Below are 22,792 nucleotides of genomic sequence, written 5' to 3'. Positions count from 1 at the left end.
TTATCATCACGGTGGCTAGGAGATGTTAACTACCTCGCCTGGTGTACAGGAGGTTGTGAGTTTGATCCCAACCCTGGCGCCTGCTGTAAATTTGGAGTTTGCGTGTCTCTCTCGCTCATCATCATCACGGTGGCTAGGAGATGTTAACCTCCTCGTCTGGTGTACAGGAGGTTGTGGGTTTGATCCCGACCCTGACGCCTGCTGCTGCATATTTGGAGTTTGCGTGTCTCTCTCGCTCATCATCATCACGGTGGCTAGGAGATGTTAACTTCCTCGCCTGGTGTACAGGAGATTGTGGGTTCGATCCAAACTTGGCACCCAACGAAGCCACTTACTCCAGTTTGACCACCTATGCGTGAAAATATTAAGCGAGAAATTGAACGCTGCCAAACGATAAAGAAGACAATACATTGCCACACGCATAACAAACACAGAGACATAGATATATTATTGAACCGAATCACAATCGTAATATTCACCAAAATAATCGTTCATCTATTATAAGCATCATGGACAAGTACAAAAACTAAGTGAAAGTGATTTTCGTACTCAAAAGAGCATTGAGAAATCAGTCATTATCACCCGTGTACAGCCCTGAGCTCAGGTGCAAATTCCACGTTCACATGGCGGGGCCCAGAATAGCCGTAGGAACAACCAATGTTGACTTCTCCCCACAAAGCTGTACTCGTTTTAATGACCCGGGGATGAATGATGGTCTGAGTCATATCCCCCAATCCAGCATTTAAATTCGCAACATGCAAAAAGTGCCAACATAAAACATCCTTTTCGCCCAGCTTAGAAACTCAATGATCAAATCGGAGATGAAACTGGACATCTGTGATATCGCTCATCGGATTCCTGCAGTCTGAATGAAGATTGTCATTGTGATTGTCATCGCGGTAATTAATCGATGCATCGAAACACCGTGTGAGGGCGAGGAGGAGGAAGGGGGGGGGGAGAGTGGGGGAGGAGGGCGAGGAGGGAGAGGAGGGGGGCTGTGAATCTTTGCATGTTCAGTGTTTGCCTTGGGGTCGCATCGCTTCCCTTGGAACCCGGCACTCACATCTGCTAAATCCGTTGGTGGCGAGGAGACTGCCCCTCAAGTTAAACAAACTGTGGCTCGGATGTCAGAGGGGTTCTGGGTGGGAGCTGTTGGGAGGGTATGGCGGGAGAGGGGGGCTGGGTGTAGGGGGTTGTCAGTGAGGGAGGGATGGAGGGAAAGAGAGATGGGAGGTTGAGGTCGGGGATGGGAGACGCGGGGAGGGAGGGAGGGACGCAGGTCACGATGGGTGAAGCCGCAGTGTTCGGGCAGGGTGGGCGTGAGTATCAACGTGTTTGTGCGTGTATTTAGTTGCGTACGTGTGGTTTACGTGAGCATACCGAGTACGCATGTGATTTCGTGTGTTTATATCGACGTGTCTCCGTGTGTATTTATACATGTTTTCGTGTGTGCGTTTCCACGTCTCTGCGTGTGCGGGGAGCGGTGGTGTAGCGATTCCGCTAAGCTGCGCTACGAACCCGGCGACCCGAGTTCTATTCCCACTCATGGCGAACACTGGTGACGATTAGCTGAACCGGTCCTGGGTCTCCCCCTAGGTCGACTCGGCCTCAAATGAGTACCTGGTGCGATGTGTAGTGAAAGTCGCCACCGGGGAGACAAAGGCGACCGGGCGTGGTGCTGGCCACCCACCCCCTCGTGTGCCGTGCCGGCCTTCATAGGTGCTCGCTAACAGCGCTTGCCCCCAACGGTCCGTTAAGGCTACACACGGGGGATCTTTGTCTTTTGTCGTGTGCATGTGAGTTGTCGGGAGGGGCAAGGGAGAGCGGTAGCATAGTCGTTAACACACTGCGCTATGAACCAGCTACACTAAAGTTCGATGCCCGCTCACGGCTGACATCAGTGGGGAGCGATATCAGAACGAAACTCGGGGCCCCCTTCCTTGAGGTCCGATTGCCACGGTTGTCTGCGTACGGTGCGAAATAAGTTAAGCTCGGCCTCAAATGAGCATTCTCGTACGACGCGTAATCAAAAACAACTGACGCCGGGAAGACAAAGGCGGCCGGGCATGGTGGTAGCCACACAACCCCCTCGAGTGCCACGTCGACCTTAATAGGTTCTCGCAAACAGCACCGTCCCAAACATCCCCTGTGCGTGGGCCGCACAGCCACGACGAGGCTCCCAGCAATTGGCCCGGCCCACGGTGAATGTGGACATTCCACCGTTGAGTCGGTGCCCCGCACACGGAATCACGCCGGCAGCAGCCACCCGCCCACCCACCCAGTGGTGGATTGGCCTCGTCCAGAGCTACTCGGGGACACTAAGTTTCGTAAAACGTTGAAAAATTACATAAACACGTTAAATTCACTGCCTGGGGGGGGGGGGCGGCGGTGGGCTCGCCTTGGCCAAGAAGCCGAGGATCGACGGCTGACCGAAGGGAGGCGGACGCCCCCCGGGGCTCGCGTTTGGCCGGTGGGGTGGCGCCCATCGTGTCGATCGCCGCCTGCTGCTGCTGCTGCTGGCGCTTGTTGGTGCGAGTCTGGGCGGGCGGCGCGTTACTGTCAGGATCACGTAGTGGGGCGGACTGAAGAAATATAATAATAATTATTGACCTGATTTTTGCGGGGGGACCCCGGTGTCCCGCCAAATAATTCATTTGACGTTGCAGACATTCACGACCTCGTTTTCTGCCGTCTCATTGGGCGACACAAAGAGCGAGGTGGAAATTCGTGGCGAAGCCGCGGGCTTGTTGACCTTGTGACGATCGAGGAGGGAGGAGGAGGAGGGAGGAGGCGGCGTCTGCGATGACGGGGGAGAGAGTTGGCGTGCAGAGGTGGACAGGGGAACAGGGGGTTGTGAAGGTGTACGTGTGTATGTTGAACTTTTTGTCTCAGCGTACGGACCAAAACCGCGCTAATCGGAGGTGCGGGGGTAGGACAACATACTCAACACAAAAAAGCAGTTCTGAAGAAATGAGTTTTCGATCTATCTAGATGATTTTAAAGTGCATTGCTCCAGTGTCTTCCTAATATCGGAAGGAAGAGGCGTTCCAGACGGCCGCAGAATGGCACGACGCCCGACGTTTCACGGCTGGCAGCTTGTTGTCGTTCCCCCGCACCTTGGATTAGCACGGTTAGCTACCTACGGCGGTGCCACGTGATAGCTATCCATCTCACGCGCGCAATTGTCTCAGGTGGTGTCCGCGTGTCTGCGCGTTACCTCGGGGTGGTCTGGGACTGTTTTTTTGTTGTTGTTTCTGATGCCCTGCCCAAGCTCGACCAATCGGACTTATAAGCTTTATTTATTTAATCATCATGTATTTATGTTTAGTGACTTGCTCTCCATTCTCACTATTTTGCACTCCTATCGAGTTATTTCTGTACTGTTTGCTGTTGAGACTTGCTGACTCGCCCATGCTGGAAGTCTGTGAGCAAGCTTTATAGCTCATCGGTTTGCTCCTCCAGTCTAAATACATATTATGATTCTCTGGGTTTGACCAACGTGAGTTATTCACTCCCCCTACCCAACCCCCTCGTCACGGTGTCGAGATGTTAACTACCTCACCTGGTATACAGGAGGTCGTAGGTTCGATTCCAACCCGGACGCCTGTATATTTGGAGTTTGCGTGTCTCTCTCTCTCTCCCTGTGGCCGGGTGGATTTTTCTCCGTGGTCCTCTGGTGAATTCCTCCACATTTAGAATCAACATGCGTGTAGAGTTGTTGGCTGCCATACATTTCCACGTGATAAGCCACTTCGTTGAGCTATCATATCTGGTCATATCGCTTCTGACGTCTCTGGTCCAACACCAGTGGAGACTAGGCTCTAAGAAAAGCCGTCTCCGGTGTGGACCAATCAAATTCAAGGACAGTGCATATCATTATCAGAGTTGTCTCTTTTGTTTGCATTTTGACTGCTTGTGTTGTGGTTATTGCAAACATGATGCCTTGAATAAAGGTGTCAGTTTTTGTGCCAGTTAAAAGGGTAAAACCTATTACGATAAAAAAATAGTTGTTTTATTTAGTTTAGCGTCTGCCAAGAGGGATCTGCAGTCTGAGACTGAATAACGCATAGGGTAGGATGCTTGAAAGGCATCATCACAACTGCTGGGACAAGAAAACGGGCTACACAGGATTTTTAAAGGTAGCCTCATTTATAAGAAATGGGACCCCCACTGTAACAACTGACGGGGCATCTCCCTCATCTGTACGCCAGGAAAGGTCATGGCGAAGTCAATCAATCAGTAAACTCAATATCATCTTCCCAAGCACGCCGGGAAGACTTGCAGAGCCCCAAATGTGGGTTCAAGTTGAGGCGGTCCTGCACAGATGCCATATTTCTTAGTCTGATATAGCAGAGATGTAGCCAATCTCAACAGGACATATACACATCAGATGTATTGAGCCGGTCAAGGCCTACGATATCATCAAGAGGCCACGTTTGTACTTCGTGCTCTCGGTGTCTTTGATCTTCTGGCCACGAGCATTAAGGAACTTGATGCGTACCGTGTCAAACCACACGTAATAAATATAAACAATTCATAGCTGACAACCCACACGGTTTACCGCGTATTCTTGTACGGGGAAATTGAGTTTTCAGGTCCATACTGCGTACAGCCGTTTCAATACGAGCCAAAACAATGCGTCTATTTGTTTGTGTTTCTCCCTTTTGATGGGACTTTGTAGGATGAACGTTGAGATTTATAAGGGCACGGGGGTGAGCAATAAGGTCTGAAACAAGGGGAGGTATTGGAGTAGATGATGATGATGATGAATAGCGATGACCAGAGCGCCGGGCGGATCAAACACAGCGACAAGTTGTTACGGTGCGGTGTTTAGAAGAATATTATTTATTTAGACTGGAGGAATCCGATGAGCTGTAAAGCTCTTTTTCACAGACATCCAGTAGGGGCGGGAAATAACGTTACAACAACAAACAATACAAAAAAAAGACGGCACGACGTGCAAAGTACGCTTAAATATATAAAAAACAGTTTTTTTTGTCTTACCAGGTAAAGCCCACCTTCTTCCAATCTTCTCAGTCACTGAATCCACAGCAGCCGGGCCTGTGTCTGTAACCCCCCTGCCAGCGAGCCTTCGACGCTTCACGTGGCCTCTGGAGTGCGGTACAAACACGAAGGAGACAACACGCAGCGACGATTCCACTCCGCCACTCCCGACGCGGTTATCTGGGCTTGAACACCCTGACTGTGAAATTGTCGTTGTTGCTCTGCCATCTACATCAGTAGTCGGACCATGACGACGATGATGACGACAAGAAGTGTTGTACACCTAGGCTGGCACCAGCGTCGCAGTGATGTAACCACACGGCGGTTGTTGGAGTTTCCTAGCAAATGGCGCAATCAATTACTCGGGTGCGAGCACACTGAGACGGAATCTTTATTCAGACTGAGCGCATCCGATGAGCTATGAAGCTCGTATTCACAGATGTTCAGTAGACAATCTTACTCGGTTGGCCGCGAAAGGAAATTTGTGTTGTCCCCCGTTTACCTGTGGGAGAAACAAATAACTCCTTTCAATGAGGCACTTCTCGCAATGAGTATTATTTGGCAATAATTTAATGTGCATTATAACCAAATAGCGGGCAGCCCATCCTATGGCCGAGATAATACTCACCAGTCACCAGTCAAATCACCCATCGCTCACCACTAACTGGTTATCAACTCACCTATCGCTCACCACTCACCAGTCAAATCACCCATCGCTCACCACTAACTGGTTATCAACTCACCTATCGCTCACCACTCACCAGTTAAATCACCCATCGCTCACCACTAACTGGTTATCAACTCACCTATCGCTCACCACTCACCATTCAACTCACGTATCGCTCACCACTTACCATTCAACTCACGTATCGCTCACCACTCACTGGTTATAAACTCACCTATTGCTCACCATTCAACTCACATATCGCTCACCACTCACTAGTTATCAACTCACCTATCGCTCACCAGTCAACTCACCTATCGCTCACCACTCACTGGTTATCAACTCACCTATCGCTCACCACTCACCATTCAACTCACCTATCGCTCACCACTCACTGGTTATCAACTCACCTATCGCTCACCATTCAACTCACCTATCGCTCACCTCTCGCGACAATGGGAATCCTTTTGACATTCAATGGAATCCTCCACCCCGGCACATGCCTATCGGCCGTATGATTTTGAAACAGAGCCCATCGTCACGCCGCAGGGCTAATGTAAATGATAGAGCGGATAAGTAGCGCCGGGGCGGTTAGGCCGAGAGTTTAAACTAAACTCTTTTTTGTATTTGACCAGGTAAGGCCCACTGAGCTATGCAGCTCTCTTGTCAGAAGCAACCTGGCCACACATGAGAGCTCAACGAAGTAGCTCATCACGTGGAAATGTGTAGCAGACAAATCAACGCGACCACGAGGAGAGAGAGAGAGAGACACTCAAACTCCAAATATTCAGCAGACGTCAGGGTCAGGATCGAACCCACGACCTCCTGCATACCAGACGAGGTAGTTATTGGTACAAAGGTCAACGTTTTCGTAATTTCGACCCTAACTACGCATCACAAGCTTCCACGTGACCCTCGACTAATTTAAATTGGCTTCAGTGTTCTCGGATAAGTTCTCTGGACAGTCGTACATATAGATGATTAGATATATATATTTTTTTGTTTATTTAAAGCTTTCGTGACTGCAGGGATTCATATTCTTGGTCCTTTCGGTAAAGTCACGTAGAAGGGAAACAATAAAATATTAAAAATTTAAAACAATAACATTCTCACCAAGACTCTGCACCATAGAGCCCAATGCATATCTGACAAGGAACACATAGCCAGTGAACTCAAGCACGTACACCAAGCTCGTAAGGCTAATGGTTACTCCGACTATACAATCCGCAAAGCTATCACTCAAACCATGAAGAAGGACCCTCTTGAGGAGCCTTTCAAACCCCTACATTGCGGGGATCACAAAAAAAGATCTCCAAAATCTTGAACAAACACAAGATCCAGGTCCGATTCAACACATTACATAAAATCCGTGATCTGGTTCCGTCTGTAAAAGATGTGATTCCGGACATACAGTACCCTGGCGTCTACAAACTAAGTTGCCTCTGTGGTAGTAGTTACATTGGAGAAACCAAACGACATGTCTCGGACCGCATTCGTGAACACAAAGCAGACCTGAAACACGGTAGGACCAACACCTCGGCCGTGGCAGATCACTGTTATAATTAAGTTAGCTCACATGACATTGACTTCTCCAAGACAGAGTTTCTTTGCAAGCCATCTGGCTATCATGAGAGATTCGTTCATGAGGCTATCCACATATACAAACACAGAGACAATTTCAACCGAGAAGATGGATTCTGGTTTAGCAATGATTGGAAGGATTTGATAAACCATTTCGGGTCTTAATTGATTGATCACGCTTAAGGTGGCTTTCAGACCGCATCCATTATTTTTCGTCTCCCCCCTCCTCTTTTCCGAACATAGATAGACTCGTCCATCTGAACAAACTGTCAAATCGCTCTCCGTGGTGCTAACGTTAAAAAAAACGCCACTTTTTTCAAATTTTCTTGCTGTGGTTTCCACACCTGATGATGATTGCTTGTGTTGCAGTCGAGACGTCGTGAGAATTTTATTGATTTATATTTTTATTATTTTATTGTTTCCCTTCTACGTGACTTTACCGAAAGAACCAGGAACATGATTAGATATGTTATGAACAAGGGTCATTACCTGAAACGTCGCCTATTTATATATTTGCATTTGAAGGCCACAGTAGTGTTGATGAATGCTTTGAGTGTGTTACTCTTAATTGTGCTTGTTCGACACTTCCGACGCAGCAGCAGCAGTAGCATCACCAAATCCACGAGCTTAACTTTACAGATAAACCGCTTATATGCTGCAGGTGATCATTGCTACATACGCTAGAGGGCGCGCCTGTGAATGACCCTCTTGCCCAGAGTATAAGACGCACGGGAGAGTAAGACGCACCCCGAATGTGTGGCAGTTGTCAATACAGTTTTACAAATGTGGTCTCAGACACACACACGCACATCTACCGGATTATAGGACGCACCTGTAAGGTTTAACACGTACGATTTTACGATCAATATCATCCATAAATAAAGCTAGTTGTGATTACTCAGATTGTAAATGTTGTGGCTTTGCTCACAAACACACCGGTGTGCTGTACGAGTAACGAATTTGCCACGTTCTGTTCACGTGACAAACCTTTCTAATTGGATGTGTCGGGTGGTGGCCGGTTTAACAACACATTTCTATTTACGCGATCTAAACAAATAAAAAAACCTCTTATGGACGCACCTCTAAGTTAAGTTTTGCTTTAAGGATCGGGGGGGGCGGGGCGGGGGGGCTCAGTGCGTCTATTAATCGGCATAATACGGTATAGTACATACGCCGGGTGTGGCTAGATTTCAGAGAATGGATGTTACAAACATTCGGATTTCTACCCAAAGAAGAATAAAATAAACCACGCACGCTCAAGGCATTTGGTGCAGAAGACTGTGACCTGCAAAAAGAAACCGTGTGTATAATTGGAGGAGGCGACGTTTCGGGACAATGACCCTTCACAGCACATAGGAGAGGCCCAGAGTGACGCATTTTTGTCACCAAACAATGCGTTTATATTTCCAAGACTGATAACGCTCGCTGTTCTTTGTTCACGCGCCATCCGATGAGCACGGTTGGCTACGTACGGTGCGAAAGAAGTTCAACGTAACAGAACATACACTTCGGCCTGGTCAAGGAACGTATAAATCTTCTGTTATTCCGGGTTTTAAAAAAAATCAGGCGACACGTGTCAACGATTAGTCACGTGTGTAAGACACAAGCGTTTACACAAAAGACTCCCCCGTGTAGCCTTCACAGACTGTTGGGGCAAGTGCTTGCTAAGCAAGCAGCACCTATGAAGGCCGGCACATCGTGGCCAACGCCGGGCTCGACCGCCTTTGTCTCCCCCAGTGGCGATGTTTACACAACGCACCGGGTACTCGTTTGAGGCTGAGTCGATCTAGGGGAGTTCCAGGAACGGTTCAGATACTCGCCACTGGAATTTGTGAGCGGGAATCGAACTCGGGTGGCCGGGCTTGTAAACGCGGTGCGCTAACCACTGCACCACCACTCCCCGAAGCGTGCACACAGACACACACCTAACAAACGTTTTTTTTTTTATGCACTGCATTTGTACATACGGACGTACACAGCCCGTTTTGTCAATCCACTGCTGGATGAGGACCTCCCCACGCCGTGCCGGGTCGGGGGCGTTTAGTTTGTAAGCCATACTTCACCACGCTGGTCGATGTGGGCTAATGGACGGGGAGGGGAGCATAGACCTGGCGCATAGAAGTGCAGTACAACAGTGAGATTATTACTGTCGTCCTCTCCGCTGCCTACCACGTGACTACATTCTTTAGGAATTCTGCATTGACATTGTTTCTCGATAACAATTCCCAATCAGGAGCAGAGTCTTTATTTAGACTGGAGGAATCCGATGAGCTGTGAAGCTCTTTGTAACCGACGTGCGATTGCGGTGACGATTCTACCTAAGATGGGGTATTTATTGTTGTTGTTGTTGTTTTAAACCTATAAGAAATGCATCATCAGCCATGCTCACTGCCGGATGAAGGCAACGTCGTCAGGGTCCTGCCCCGTGCAGCAATCCACCCAGCAGCTGGTTGGCTTCACGCGACCTCATTGTGTCGCTCCGTCTCCTTGAACCACGCCGTGCTCTCGGGCGCGTTCCATTCCGTTTGCAATGCGGAATGGGATTTTCGATCACGCTCATAAGAAATAAATAGATAAATTAAGACTCGCGATTATTACAACAAAAAAGAACCGACTGGCGGTTGCGTCAACGTGTCGCGATGGCTAGCGGATGTTAACTACCTTGCCCGGCATACAAGAGGTTGAGGAGTCCAATCTCGACCCTGAGTTTGCGCGTCTCTCTCTCTCTTTCTCTCTCCCCTCGTGGTCGCGTGGATTTTTCTCCCGGTCTTCCGGTTTTTCCCCTCCACATTTAGAATCAACGTCACGCGTTTAGAGGATTTGGCTGCCGTACATTTCCACGCGATAAGCCGCTTCGTTGGCCTATCTTTTGTGGCCAGGTGGCTTCTGACAAAAGCGCTCAGTGGGCCTTACCTGGTAAAATACAACAACAAAAAATTAAATTTTGATTTAAAGCTTTCGTGACTGCAGTAATTCATATTCTTAGTTTTTTCGGTAAAGTCACGTTGACTTTACCGAAAAAACTAAGAATAACAAAAAATTAGTTTAAAAAAAAGTGTATTAGTCATTTACCCCGTTGTGGATCGAGCAACGAGGCTAGTTACTCCAGTTGGAAATTCCACAATCCTATGACGGGGGGGGGGGGGAGGGGGCGGGGTGGAGGCTGGGATTTGTGGCGGCGGGGAATCATATCGGGGCCACACGGAACAAGCTACAAGACACGCGTACAACGCCCCCCCCCCTCTCCTTCATGATGTTCGAGTCTCGTTAGGCAGCCGCTTTTCGCATTACGGAGAGGGCGGTCTGCTTTGACCATTTGTAGCGCGGCGATTCTAATGCGCGAAGCACGTGTTTGTACTGGACGTTAGACACGGTTCGAACGATTTTCACGGAGCGACAAGTGATTTTTACAACGCGTCCACAGCTGTGTGCTGGGGAGCTTTAGCTTTGAGAGGGGAGCGGTGGGTGGGGGGGGGGGCTGGAGAGGTTGGTGGTGGTGCTGGTGGTGGTGGTGGTTGAAGGGTAGGGCGAGTGGGAGCGTGGATTTTGCGGGTGCTGTGTCGGGGTAGATTGGTGGTCTCGTTGGGAGTAGTGGGGAAAACGGTTTGAGCGTGTGTGGGGTATAAGTGGTGGTGGTGGTGGGGTGGAAGGGTGGGTGCATGGGTGGTTTGGTGGTGATAGTGGTGGGGTTGAAGGGTGGGTGGATTGGTGGTTTTGATGGTGGTGGGATTGAAGGGTGTGTTAGATGGGTGGTTAGGTAGTGGTGGTGGTGGTGATGGTGGTGAAGTTAAAGGGTGAGTGGATGGGTGGTTTGGTGGTGGTGGTGGTGATCGCCGGTGATGCGATTTGAAGGTCGTGAAAGTACTGCATAGATTGCTGGCGGTGGTGGGTTCGAATGGGGTATGGGTGGATTGGTGATGCTGCTGGTGGTGGGGTTGAAGGTTGTGGAGGTAACACATAGATTGGTGGCAGTGGTGGTGGTGTAGCTTAAAGGGTGGATGAGTGGCTGGGTGGATCGGTGGTGGTGATCCTGTTGTGGTGTCGAGTAAAGAACGGGTTGAGTGTGTGTGGGCTATAAGTGGTGTGGTAGTTGTTCGGCGGGGAGGGGAGGGAGGGAGGGAGGTGTGGGTTCTTGGGGGGAGGAGGGACGGGCTTTGAGGAACGAGACGCGGGGCCAGGGATGGACGAAGTAGCGGGTAGTGGATGGGGAGGGGGTGAATGGGGAGCGGTGGGTGGCTGGGTGGGTGGAGGGCAGGAAAGAGCGGAGAGGGGAGTGAGAGAGAGAGAGAGGAGAGAGGGAAGGGGGTGACGTTTCGCTGCAGGACTGACCACATTATAAAACGTGTGTGGTCTCTGTCAAATGTTTCCAGTGTGTGTGTGTGCGCGCGCGCCTATACCGGCAAGCCACATTATACCCTCGCCCGAGCTGAGGCTGACCCCCACACCCCTTAACCAACACAACCCCCCGCTGGACCCTACGGCCCTCCACCCTCCTCCATCCTCCTCCATCCTCCCACCACCACCATCATCATCGTGCTCAGCGAGCAACACCGGGCAGGCTTTTTTTTAATTCCTCCTCTTCTGCTTCACCGCCTTCCCTTCCACCGCTCTCTCGTCGGCTCGCTCGCTCACTCCCTGCCTGCCTCCCCTCACATCACTCGAGTCCACACAGGGGTCACAACTCTCTTCCCCCTCGCCGAATGATAGAAGGGACGGGGATGTTTCCCCCCCGCGCGGCACATCTGTGCAAACATTGCACACGCAGGCACGCGCACACACACACACACACACGTGTGTGTGTGCCCCCCCCGCCAACACACACACATACACACACGTGTGTATGTGTGTGTGTGCCCCCCCGCCAATACACACATACACACTTAGACAAAGCTCACCCGTATAGCCTTGGACGAACTGATGGAGCAAGTGATGGAGCAACACACACACACATAGACACTTAGACAAAGATCACCCGTATAGCCTTGAACGAACTGATGGAGCAAGTGATGGAGCAACACACACACACATACACGCTTCGACAAAGATCACCCGTATAGCCTTGAACGAACTGATGGAGCAAGTGATGGAGCAAGTGCTGAGTTCGCGAGCTGCAACTTCGAAGGCCTGCGAACGAACACGAGCGGGTTTGGGTGGCCAACACCACGCCCTAGAGGCGATGCCGTACCCACACACACACACTGCTACCAGGTACTCATTTTAGGCCGAGGCGACCTAGGGGAGGCGCCCACTGCTGGTTTAGGTAATCGTCCATCACCGGTGCTTTGGACGTGAGCGGGAATTGATCTCCGTGGTGGCGGGTTCGTGGCGCAACCCGCTAACCGCCACACGACCGCTCCCCACACAACACCGCACACAAACATCCCCCGGTATAGCCCTGACAGAATGTTGTGGCCAAGTGCTGTGAGCGAGTAGCAGCTATGAAGGCCGGTGGCCGACGCCACGCACGGCCGCATTTGTCTCCCCAGTGGCGACCTTTACACGCCGCAACAGGTACACTCAATTGAGGCTGAGTCGACCTAGTGGCAGGCCCAGGACCGGTTCAGAAAATCGTCAATGGGTTTTAGCCGCCCTGACCGCTGCGCCACCGCTCCACCACGATACACACAGACGCACACACAGGCGGATTATTGCTTTAGTCATCATTATAATGCGCCCCCCCCCCCCCCCCATTGTGAAGCAACGTTTCGGTCGTGTGGTTTGTTTGGCCATACTTCACCACGCCGGTCAAAGCGAGGCTGTGCAGTGTCGTTCAACAGCCTCCTGCGTGGCCAACGCGGCGAGGTGACGGGGGCGGGTGGCTGCAGGGTTGCGAGGATCTTCATCCGGCAGTGGATTAACAACGGGGGCTGGCAGGTACAAACCAATAGATGCAAAAACGCGCATGTTTTAAACGTCGTCGAAACGGCGCCGACGTCGCAAAGGACGCGCGTGGAGACATTTGGCAACTCGAGCGTCGTTTTAGACGCCTGAATGCGGGACAGCGCTTTGAGATGAGCGATAAGTCTGCGTGTTACGGTTATTTATCGCAATTCGTGCTCGCAGCGTGTGCGCGCGCGTGTGTGCTTTTTCGCTCGGATGTTTAAATGGCCGAGTGGTTTATACATCAGCTGATCGTGCTAGACGCGCGTGCGTGCAGCCAGAAATACAACGTACAAACATGTCCTCCTGTCTCTCTCTCTCTCCCTTAGCTCTGAAGAAGGGCCATTACCCCGAAACGTTACTTCACGTGGCCTTAAAGTGCACATAGTCTGGCACAAGCGCCGTGTTGACGTCACCGCAGTGTGGTCAGTGGGTGGGTCGGTGCACGAACGAGTGGGTGAGTGAGTGTGTTATTGTGACCTGCGGTGTGGTGAGTGGATGTGTGAGTGAGTGAGTGGATGGGTGAGTGGGTGAGTAAGTGAGTGAGTGTGTTATTGTGACCTGCAGTGTGGTGAGTGGATGTGTGAGTGAGTGAGTGGATGTGTGAGTGGGTGAGTGAGTGGATGGGTGAGTGGGTGAGTAAGTGAGTGAGTGTGTTATTGTGACCTGCGGTGTGGTGAGTGGATGTGTGAGTGAGTGGATGGGTGAGTGGGTGAGTAAGTGAGTGAGTGTGTTATTGTGACCTGCGGTGTGGTGAGTGGATGTGTGAGTGAGTGAGTGAGTGGATGGGCGAGTACGTGAGTAAGTGAGTGAGTGTGTTATTGTGACCTGCAGTGTGGTGAGTGGATGTGTGAGTGAGTGAGTGAGTAGATGGGTGAGTGGGTGAGTAAGTGAGTGAGTGTGTTATTGTGACCTGCAGTGTGGTGAGTGGATGTGTGAGTGAGTGGATGGGTGAGTGGGTGAGTAAGTGAGTGAGTGTGTTATTGTGACCTGCGGTGTGGTGAGTGGATGTGTGAGTGAGTGGATGGGTGAGTACGTGAGTAAGTGAGTGAGTGTGTTATTGTGACCTGCAGTGTGGTGAGTGGATGTGTGAGTGGGTGAGTGAGTGGATGGGTGAGTGGGTGAGTAAGTGAGTGAGTGTGTTATTGTGACCTGCAGTGTGGTGAGTGGATGTGTGAGTGAGTGAGTGGATGGGTGAGTGGGTGAGTAAGTGAGTGAGTGTGTTATTGTGACCTGCAGTTTGGTGAGTGGATGTGTGAGTGAGTGAGTGGATGGGTGAGTGCGTGAGTAAGTGAATGAGTGTGTTATTGTGACCTGCGGTGTGGTGAGTGGATGTGTGAGTGAGTGAGTGAGTGGATGGGTGAGTGGGTGAGTAAGTGAGTGTGTTTATTGTGACCTGCAGTGTGGTGAGTGGATGTGTGAGTGAGTGGATGGGTGAGTGGGTGAGTAAGTGAGTGTATTATTGTGACCTGCAGTGTGGTGAGTGGATGTGTGAGTGAGAGAGTGGATGGGTGAGTGGGTGAGTAAGTGAGTGTGTTATTGTGACCTGCGGTGTGGTGAGTGGATGTGTGAGTGAGTGAGTAGATGGGTGAGTGGGTGAGTAAGTGAGTGAGTGTGTTATTGTGACCTGCAGTGTGGTGAGTGGATGAGTGAGTGAGTGAGTGGATGGGTGAGTGGGTGAGTAAGTGAGTGAGTGTGTTATTGTGACCTGCAGTGTGGTGAGTGGATGTGTGAGTGAGTGAGTGGGTGAGTAGGTGGGTGAGTGAGTAAGTGGGTAAGTGAGTGTGTTATTGTGACCTACAGTGTGGTGAGTGAGTGGGTGAGCAAGTGGATGAGTGAGTGGGTAAGTGAATGAGTGGGTGAGTGAATGATTGGGTGAGTGTGCGAGTTGTTGTCACCTGCGGTGTGGTAGTTAAAAGCACTCGCTATGGATGAGGCGACACGTTCAGTCTCGTAGATGGAGGTTCTGCGACCGGACCTACGTTGTGAACTGCCATAACAACAATAATAACGAGCATCTTACGAACGTTTCCCAGTATTCTGGCCAGATGGCTCAGCGATCGAGTGAGCCACTCGCAATCACAATGTTGCGAGTTTAAATCCACGTCGGAGGTGCTGACTCAGAGCCCATCATCCCTGCAGGGTAGATCAAACGAGTGCCACTGCGGTTGGAAGTCAACAGCGGCTGTCCTGTGGATTTACCTACCCCCCGTCATAGGAATGTGGAATCTCTATCACGGGCTGAGACCGCAGACAGGAGATGTGCACAGCATCGATGCTCATTTGAGCCGGAAATCACTTTGACACTTGGCACCTCTGAATGTGACCTAATCTAATGTTATATTTACGGAGAGCTCCTTTCACTCAACGCGCTCGGTCGGCATAGTTTAAAACACGGGGACAGAATAGAACCATTTCGATTGCAGGGGGCGTACACGGTGTTGGGGGTTGAGTGACCGCTCTCGAGGGGTACTTAGGGATCACGAAAGGGTTAGGGGAGGGACGGTTATGAGTGGAGGGGCGAGGGGAGGATACTTATTGAAAAGCCATTTCTTCAGAGCCGCTTTTTTGCGTGTCCTTCCACCCGCACCTCCGATTAACACGGTTGGTTACGTACGGTGCGAAGGAAGTTCAACGCACATACATAGATACAGGGGTGGAAGAGCACGGGCAGTCCAGAGTCCACGCTCTCCGTGTGTCAATGGACTCTTTTATCAACGGAGATCGCTCCGCTCGTCGGCGTGGCGTCGTCTCCGTGTCTGTTAGGCACCTTCCATCACTCCAGGGGTCGGCAAACCTGCGACGCAGGGGCCGAATTGCGTGCGCCTCTTTAAGGGACTGCTCCGCGACAGCGATTCATTAAAGGGGCCACCGACGTCTCGTATTCACCACCACCGTGCGTTTGTGTGTGCGACTCTGGTAATATTCATGGGGGAGGGTTTTTTTTTAATCTGTTTGTTGCCGTTGTACCGAATTATAAATAAATATCTCTTCTTGTTAGTTTTTGGCTGCCAACCGGCTGGGGAGAGAAACCTACAAGCTGGGGGGGAGGGGGGGTGTGTGGGATCTGCCCTTCCCTGTCCTCTCCGTGCGCTCGCTCGTTTAACTCTCCGGCTCCTCTCCGCTCGTGGTAGACCACGTGCTGACGCGGGGAACCCTCGAAAGTGATGATCCACTTCCCACCGGCCACATGAACGCACGGCAACCGATGTCAGTATACAGGGATGTACAATCCTCGAGTCGATCCACTGCTGGGCGAAGGTCCTTGGTGGTGGCCAGTGTGTCTTGGTGAAGGCGTGAAGCGTAGCACGCAGGAGCGTAGCAGTGCAGTCCAACTGTGGGCTGTTTATATATGTGGTGTACTGTATAGACACACGCGCGTACCGTTTGTTGTCGTATGTACGCACAATGTATGTGCGTGTGCTTCAAGCTATGACGCACGACAGGACTGGCGATTGCTCTCCAAACCAGGGCCGTGTCTCTTCTATAGGTCAACTCGGCCTCAAAACGCGCGCATAGCGAGGAGTGAGCTGGGCGCGCTGCGCCCTCCGATCACGGCCCAACTCCTGCCCACTCCCCCCTCGTCCTCCTCCCCTTCACGCGGTGCCTTAATATACCTTAAAATGTGCTCGCTCACAGCACTCGTCCCAACAAATCGCTCTGTCGTTAATCTCGTTTCTAAAATTAGTTCGTGGTCAATTTGGCGCGCGCGCACAAACTCGGCAGCGGTAATTGGATAAGTTTTGTTTAGGCTGCTTTGGATATTGTCCCATTACGTCCTGGCTGTCTGTAAATAATTGGCTTGGCCATGCTAAGCAATTGTGGCGGGGGCGGGGGGGGAGGAGGTGGTGATTTCGGTCCTTCCATTTTTAGTTAGCGGCGCGTGGGTGAGATTGTGTCGAGTTGAGCGGACAAGACGTCTACCGCCTCGCCTGGTCATACAGGTCCTTGGGTTCGGATCCCGACCCTGAAGCCTGCTGTACATTTGGAGTTTGCGTGATTCTCTCGTGACGTTTATTTTGTGTTGTGCGCGGTGCATTTAGCGCGTGGATGTACAGCGTTTGTATATTTGTGTTGCTGGTGACTTTGTGTATTTCGTTTCGGAATCGCCTCCAGTTCTCTATCTCTCTCTCTCTCTCGGGGTCATGCGGATTTTCCCCTCCACATTTAGAATCAACGTGCGTTTAGAGTATTTTTTTGCTGCTGTACATTTCCACGCGGCGAGCCAATTCGTTTGGCTATCATTTGTGACAAGGTCGCTTCTCAAAAAAGAGGTGTATTGCTCAGTGGTCTTTACCTGGTAACATAAATAAAAACATAGTTAATAGTACAGACAGAAGGGAGAACACGTGGATTAAATAATTTAGGGAAATCACAGATATTTTAACCAAACGATATAGGAATGTGGAATTCCTCCCCCCAACCCCGCACCCACACCGGCCCGTGATACCAGGTGCAGTTGCACCGCCTGCACACTCCATAGCTACGCCGTGCCCGTCAAAAGAAGATGAGCGCAGAAGAGGCACGACGTGTTTTGACTGTTGCACTTTGCAGCGTGCTGCACGCATCGGGCAACAACCTGTCGTTTCCCGCGTGCAGCCCAGTGTTCCCCAGGACATTTGCGGCGCCCAGGGGGTCGTGAGTGACCACATGCAAGATCAACGCATCTCACGGACTCCGACCTTTAACTTCGCAGGTGCGGGGTTCTCTGGGGAGAAGAGGGGAGGCTGGGGAGTTGAGGAGGATGAGGAGGAGGAGAGGAAAGGTGGGAGGGAGGAGGAGTGATGGCTTGAGTGTCTGGGAGGTGGCAGATATGGGGGCGGTGGGAGGGGGTAAGGTTGAGGGTTCGTGGGGTACTGTTGGCTGACACCCTCCCAGCCTCCACGCGTACAGCCCGTGATGTAACCCACTGCTGGATGAGAAGCTCCTCGCCCCGTGAGGCTCCTAGGGGTTGTTTGGCTATACTTCACCACGCTGGTCAGAGCGGGTTGGTGAAAGCGTGGACATAGACTCCGAAACGTAGAAGAAGAAAATCAACACATTATTCCGTGCTCTACTGCCCACCACAATGTGCGTTATGATGATGATGATGGTGGTGGTAGTAGTTTTAGTATGTTGTGTGGGGAGGAGTAGTGTAGCAGGTTAGCTCACTGTTTCATGAACTCGGCGACCCGAGTTCGATTCCCGCGCACGATCATCTGAACCGGTGTCGGGCCTCCACTAAGTAGACTCGGCCTGAATTGATCACCTGGCGTGGGGTGTAAACATCGCCACTGAAGAGACAAAGGCGGTCGGGTGTGGTTGTAGCCACCAACCCGCTCGTGTGCCGTGCGGCCTTCGTAAGTACTTGCAAACAGCACTTGACCCAAAAATGTGTTCAGGCTATACGGGGAATCTTTGTCTTTGAAGATGGTGATGGTGATGATGCTCAGTGTTAACTTTGTGTGTGACAGATACGTATGAGAATAATATAGAGATAACGGAAATAGCAAGGCTTGCAGGTCAAAGACCTCAAACAAAAACAATGTGAATATTATAATACATATGACGACTACGTGTCATGGATATATCAATACAACTGGATAACAGCACGAGTGCAAATTGCTCTGACCGAAACTGTTCACGTGAGAACCGCACTGTTCTGAACTAACGCTCTTACAGAACTTCTGTGAATTAATGAACGCACAGAGCGTTACAGGGTGTACCAGTCACGTCACTGTTGTGTGCTTCTTTAAGCTCGTTTTTTTTTTATTTTCCTATTTTTATTTTACCAGGTTAGGCCCCCCCACTGAGCTATGTAGCTTTTTTTTTTTTGCAGAAGCGACCTGGCCACAACAACACGATAGCTCAACGAAGTGGAAATGTACAGCAGCCAAAATACTCTATAGTGTATAAACATAATATATTTAGACGGCGTTATTGGAGCTGACTGCACACACACACTCACAAGAAAAACACACGCACTTTGGAAGATCACAGAGGTCAAGCTTAGGGTCAATCGACGAGCCGTGCGAGTGTGTGCCTGAGACAAAGAGTGATTGTCAGCGTTCCATGAATGGGGCAAGAGAGCCGGACTTTCGCCAACAAATGGACGAGAAAAACGACTCGTGGCGCTTCGGATAAAGGTGCACACGGAAGACGTGGCTACCTGAACTGCATGCCATGCAGGCTGTCGGGGTAAGAAACTTGCGGAGGAAATTCGGAACAGTTACATCGGTTCCGTCTGTACGGCGAAAGCGCGTTGGGCCCTCTCGCACGTGTGGGATTTTATTTATTTATTCCGGGTGCTCCGGTTTCCTCCCACGCTGGCCGATAGCAAGTTGATATATCGAGAGAGAGAGAGAGATAGATGGATAGAGAAAGAGAGAGAGGGGACGGCAGAGCTTGGGCAATTGTCGGTAGCGTCGGCTCCTGCTGGCGCCTCGCCGTCCCGCGTCTGCGGGCCACCCTCCAGGCGCAAGTCACCCTGCCGCAAGGACAACACTGCAATATGGTTCCATGCAGGAGATCCTGGGTTCGGATCCCGACCCCTAACGCCTGTAACATTTGGAGTTTGCGGTGTCTCTCTCTCTCCCCGTGAATTTTTCTCGGGGTGCTCCGGTTTTCCCCCTCCACATTTAGAATCAACATGACGCGTTCAGAGTGTTTGGTTGCTATGCATTTCAAAGCGATGACAAGCCACTTCGATGAGCTATCGCTAGTGGCCAGCTCTTCTGAAAGAAGAGCGATAGAGCTCAGTGGGTCTTACCTGGCAGTAAAAAATAAAAACTTGGGCTGCGTCGGGTGAAAGAGAGTGCTTACGAAACATAGTTTACTTCAATGTCGTGATCTGACCCCCCCCCCCAAACCTCTCACCCCCCCCCCCCCCCCCAACGAAATAACAATTCTAAAATACGAATCGTAACAATGGTGCCTACATTGTAAATGTATCTGCGCCGGCACAAGGAACGCAAACAATAGCAGCGCACGTCAGGAGACCGTGCCGTTGAAACGCAACGCGCTTCGTGATGGCGATGATTGTCGCGTGTTTTTTTCCGGTGAGGGATTAAACGAACCGAGCTGAGTTGAACCTTCCTCCTCATCCTTCCCGGCCTGCTGCTGCTGCTGTTGGCGTGGTTCGCTCGACACACGGAAGGAAAAAAAACACAATCCCGAAGCAGAGGAGTGGTAAAATAAAGACGAGTTTAGTTTTTGTTATTTAATGATTTTTTTTGTGTGTGTTTTGCTTCACCTTTGCTGTGCTTTGCACTCCTATAATGTGTTTTTCGTGAATTGTTTATTTTATTGAGCGGGGAGCGGTGGTGTTAGCGGTTAGCGCTACGCTGCGCCACGAACCCGACGACCCGGGTTCGATTCGCCGCTCACGGCCAACACCGGTGACGATTATCTGAACCGGTACTGGACCTCCCCTAGGTCGACTCAGCCTCAAATGAGTACCTGGTGCGGCGTGTAAACATCGCTACTGGGGGGGACAAAGGCGGTCGGGCGTGGTGCTGACCACACACCCCCTCGCAGTGCCGTTCCGGCCTTCATAGGTGCTCGCTAACAGCACTTGCCTCAACATTCTGTTAAGGCTACACGGGGGATCTTTGTCTTCATCTTTTTTGTTGTTGTAATCTTTCTGACCCGCCCCTACTGGACATCTGTGAAAAAGAGCTTCATAGCTCATCGGATTCCTCCTGTGTTTAACTAAAGTTTCAGATTCTGGTGCTAGATACAAGCACATTTGAAAATGCGATTCGTACCTTTCATACGTATCCAGTCGAGTAGCACCGATAGTTAAATGTGAATGTGCCATTTTGTTGAGGGACTACTCAGTTTTCTTCAGTTTTTCAGTTTCATTTATTAGGTATAACCCTGTGAGCCATGCGGCTCTTGACTCGGGTGCAACATCAACAAAACAAAAACATGAACAAGAAACATCTTATGACTGCACGCAACAGAAAAATCCAGGAAAAAACAGCAAAGTCTTCCAGACTCTGTGTTGACTTGGTGTGGTCCGGGACTGTTGTTGTTGTTGTGGTCTGGGACTGTTGTTGTCTTGGTGTGGTCTGGGACTGTTGTTGTTGTCTTGGTGTGGTCTGGGACTGTTGTTGTTGTCTTGGTGTGGTCTGGGACTGTTGTTGTTGTTGTTGACTTGGTGTGGTCTGGGACTGTTGTTGTTGTCTTGGTGTGGTCTGGGACTGTTGTTGTTGTTCTTGTTGTTGTTGACTTGATGTGGTCTGGGACTGTTGTTGTTGTTGTTGTCTTGGTGTAGTCTGGGACTGTTGTTGTTGTCTTGGTGTTGTCTGGGACTGTTGTTGTTGTCTTGTTGTGGTCTGGAACTGTTGTTGTGTTGGTGTGGTCTGGGACTGTTGTTGTTGTCTTGGTGTGGTCTGGGACTGTTGTTGTTGTTGTTGTCTTGGTGTGGTCTGGGACTGTTGTTGTTGTTGTCTTGGTGTGGTCTGGGACTGTTGTTGTTGTTGTCTTGGTGTGGTCTGGAACTGTTGTTGTTGTTGACTTGGTGTGGTCTGGGACTGTTGTTGTTGTTGACTTGGTGTGGTCTGGGACTGTTGTTGTTGTTGTTGTCTTGGTGTGGTCTGGGACTGTTGTTGTTGACTTGGTGTGGTCTGGGACTGTTGTTGTTGTTGTCTTGGTGTGGTCTGGAACTGTTGTTGTTGTTGACTTGGTGTGGTCTGGGACTGTTGTTGTTGTTGTTGACTTGGTGTGGTCTGGGACTGTTGTTGTGTTGGTGTGGTCTGGGACTGTTGTTGTTGTTGTCTTGGTGTGGTCTGGGACTGTTGTTGTCTTGGTGTTGTCTGGGACTGTTGTTGTCTTGGTGTGGTCTGGGACTGTTGTTGTTGTGTTGGTGTTGTCTGGGACTGTTGTTGTTGTCTTGGTGTTGTCTGGGACTGTTGTTGTTGTCTTGGTGTTGTCTGGGACTGTTGTTGTTGTCTTGGTGTGGTCTGGGACTGTTGTTGTTGTTGTTGTTGTCTTGGTGTTGTCTGGGACTGTTGTTGTTGTCTTGCTGTGGTCTGGGACTGTTGTTGTTGTCTTAGTTCATTTAGTTAGTTCATAGTTCATTTATTTGGTATAGCCCTGTGAGCCATTCGACTCTTGAATCGGGTGCAACCGCAAAAAAAAAAATCGTCCATTGTTATTGTCTTGGTGTGGTCTGGGACTGTTGTTGTTGTTGTCTTGGTGTGGTCTGGGGCTGTTGTTGTTGTCTTGGTGTGGTCTGGGGCTGTTGTTGTTATTGTTGACTTGGTGTGGCCTGGGACTGTTGTTGTTGTTGTTGTCTTGGTGTGGTCTGGCACTGTTGTTGTTGTTGTCTTGGTGTGGTCTGAGACTGTTGTTGTTGTCTTGGTGTGGTCTGGGACTGTTGTTGTTGTTGACTTGGTGTGGTCTGGGACTGTTGTTGTTGTTGTTGTCTTGGTGTGGTCTGGGACTGTTGTTGTTGTTGTTGTCTTGGTGTGGTCTGAGACTGTTGTTGTTGTTGTCTTGGTGTGGTCTGAGACTGTTGTTGTTGTTGACTTGGTGTGGCCTGGGACTGTTGTTGTTGTTGTTGTTGTTGTTGTCTTGGTGTGGTCTGGGACTGTTGTTGTTGTTGACTTGGTGTGGTCTGGGACTGTTGTTGTTGTTGTTGACTTGGTGTGGCCTGGGACTGTTGTTGTTGTTGTTGTC

Source organism: Petromyzon marinus, chromosome 35 (assembly GCF_048934315.1).
Source record: "Petromyzon marinus isolate PM22_M1 ecotype Great Lakes invasive population chromosome 35, UKy_Petmar_22M1.pri1.0, whole genome shotgun sequence".
In the NCBI taxonomy this organism is placed as follows: domain Eukaryota; kingdom Metazoa; phylum Chordata; class Hyperoartia; order Petromyzontiformes; family Petromyzontidae; genus Petromyzon; species Petromyzon marinus.
This window is presented reverse-complemented; position numbering follows the sequence as displayed.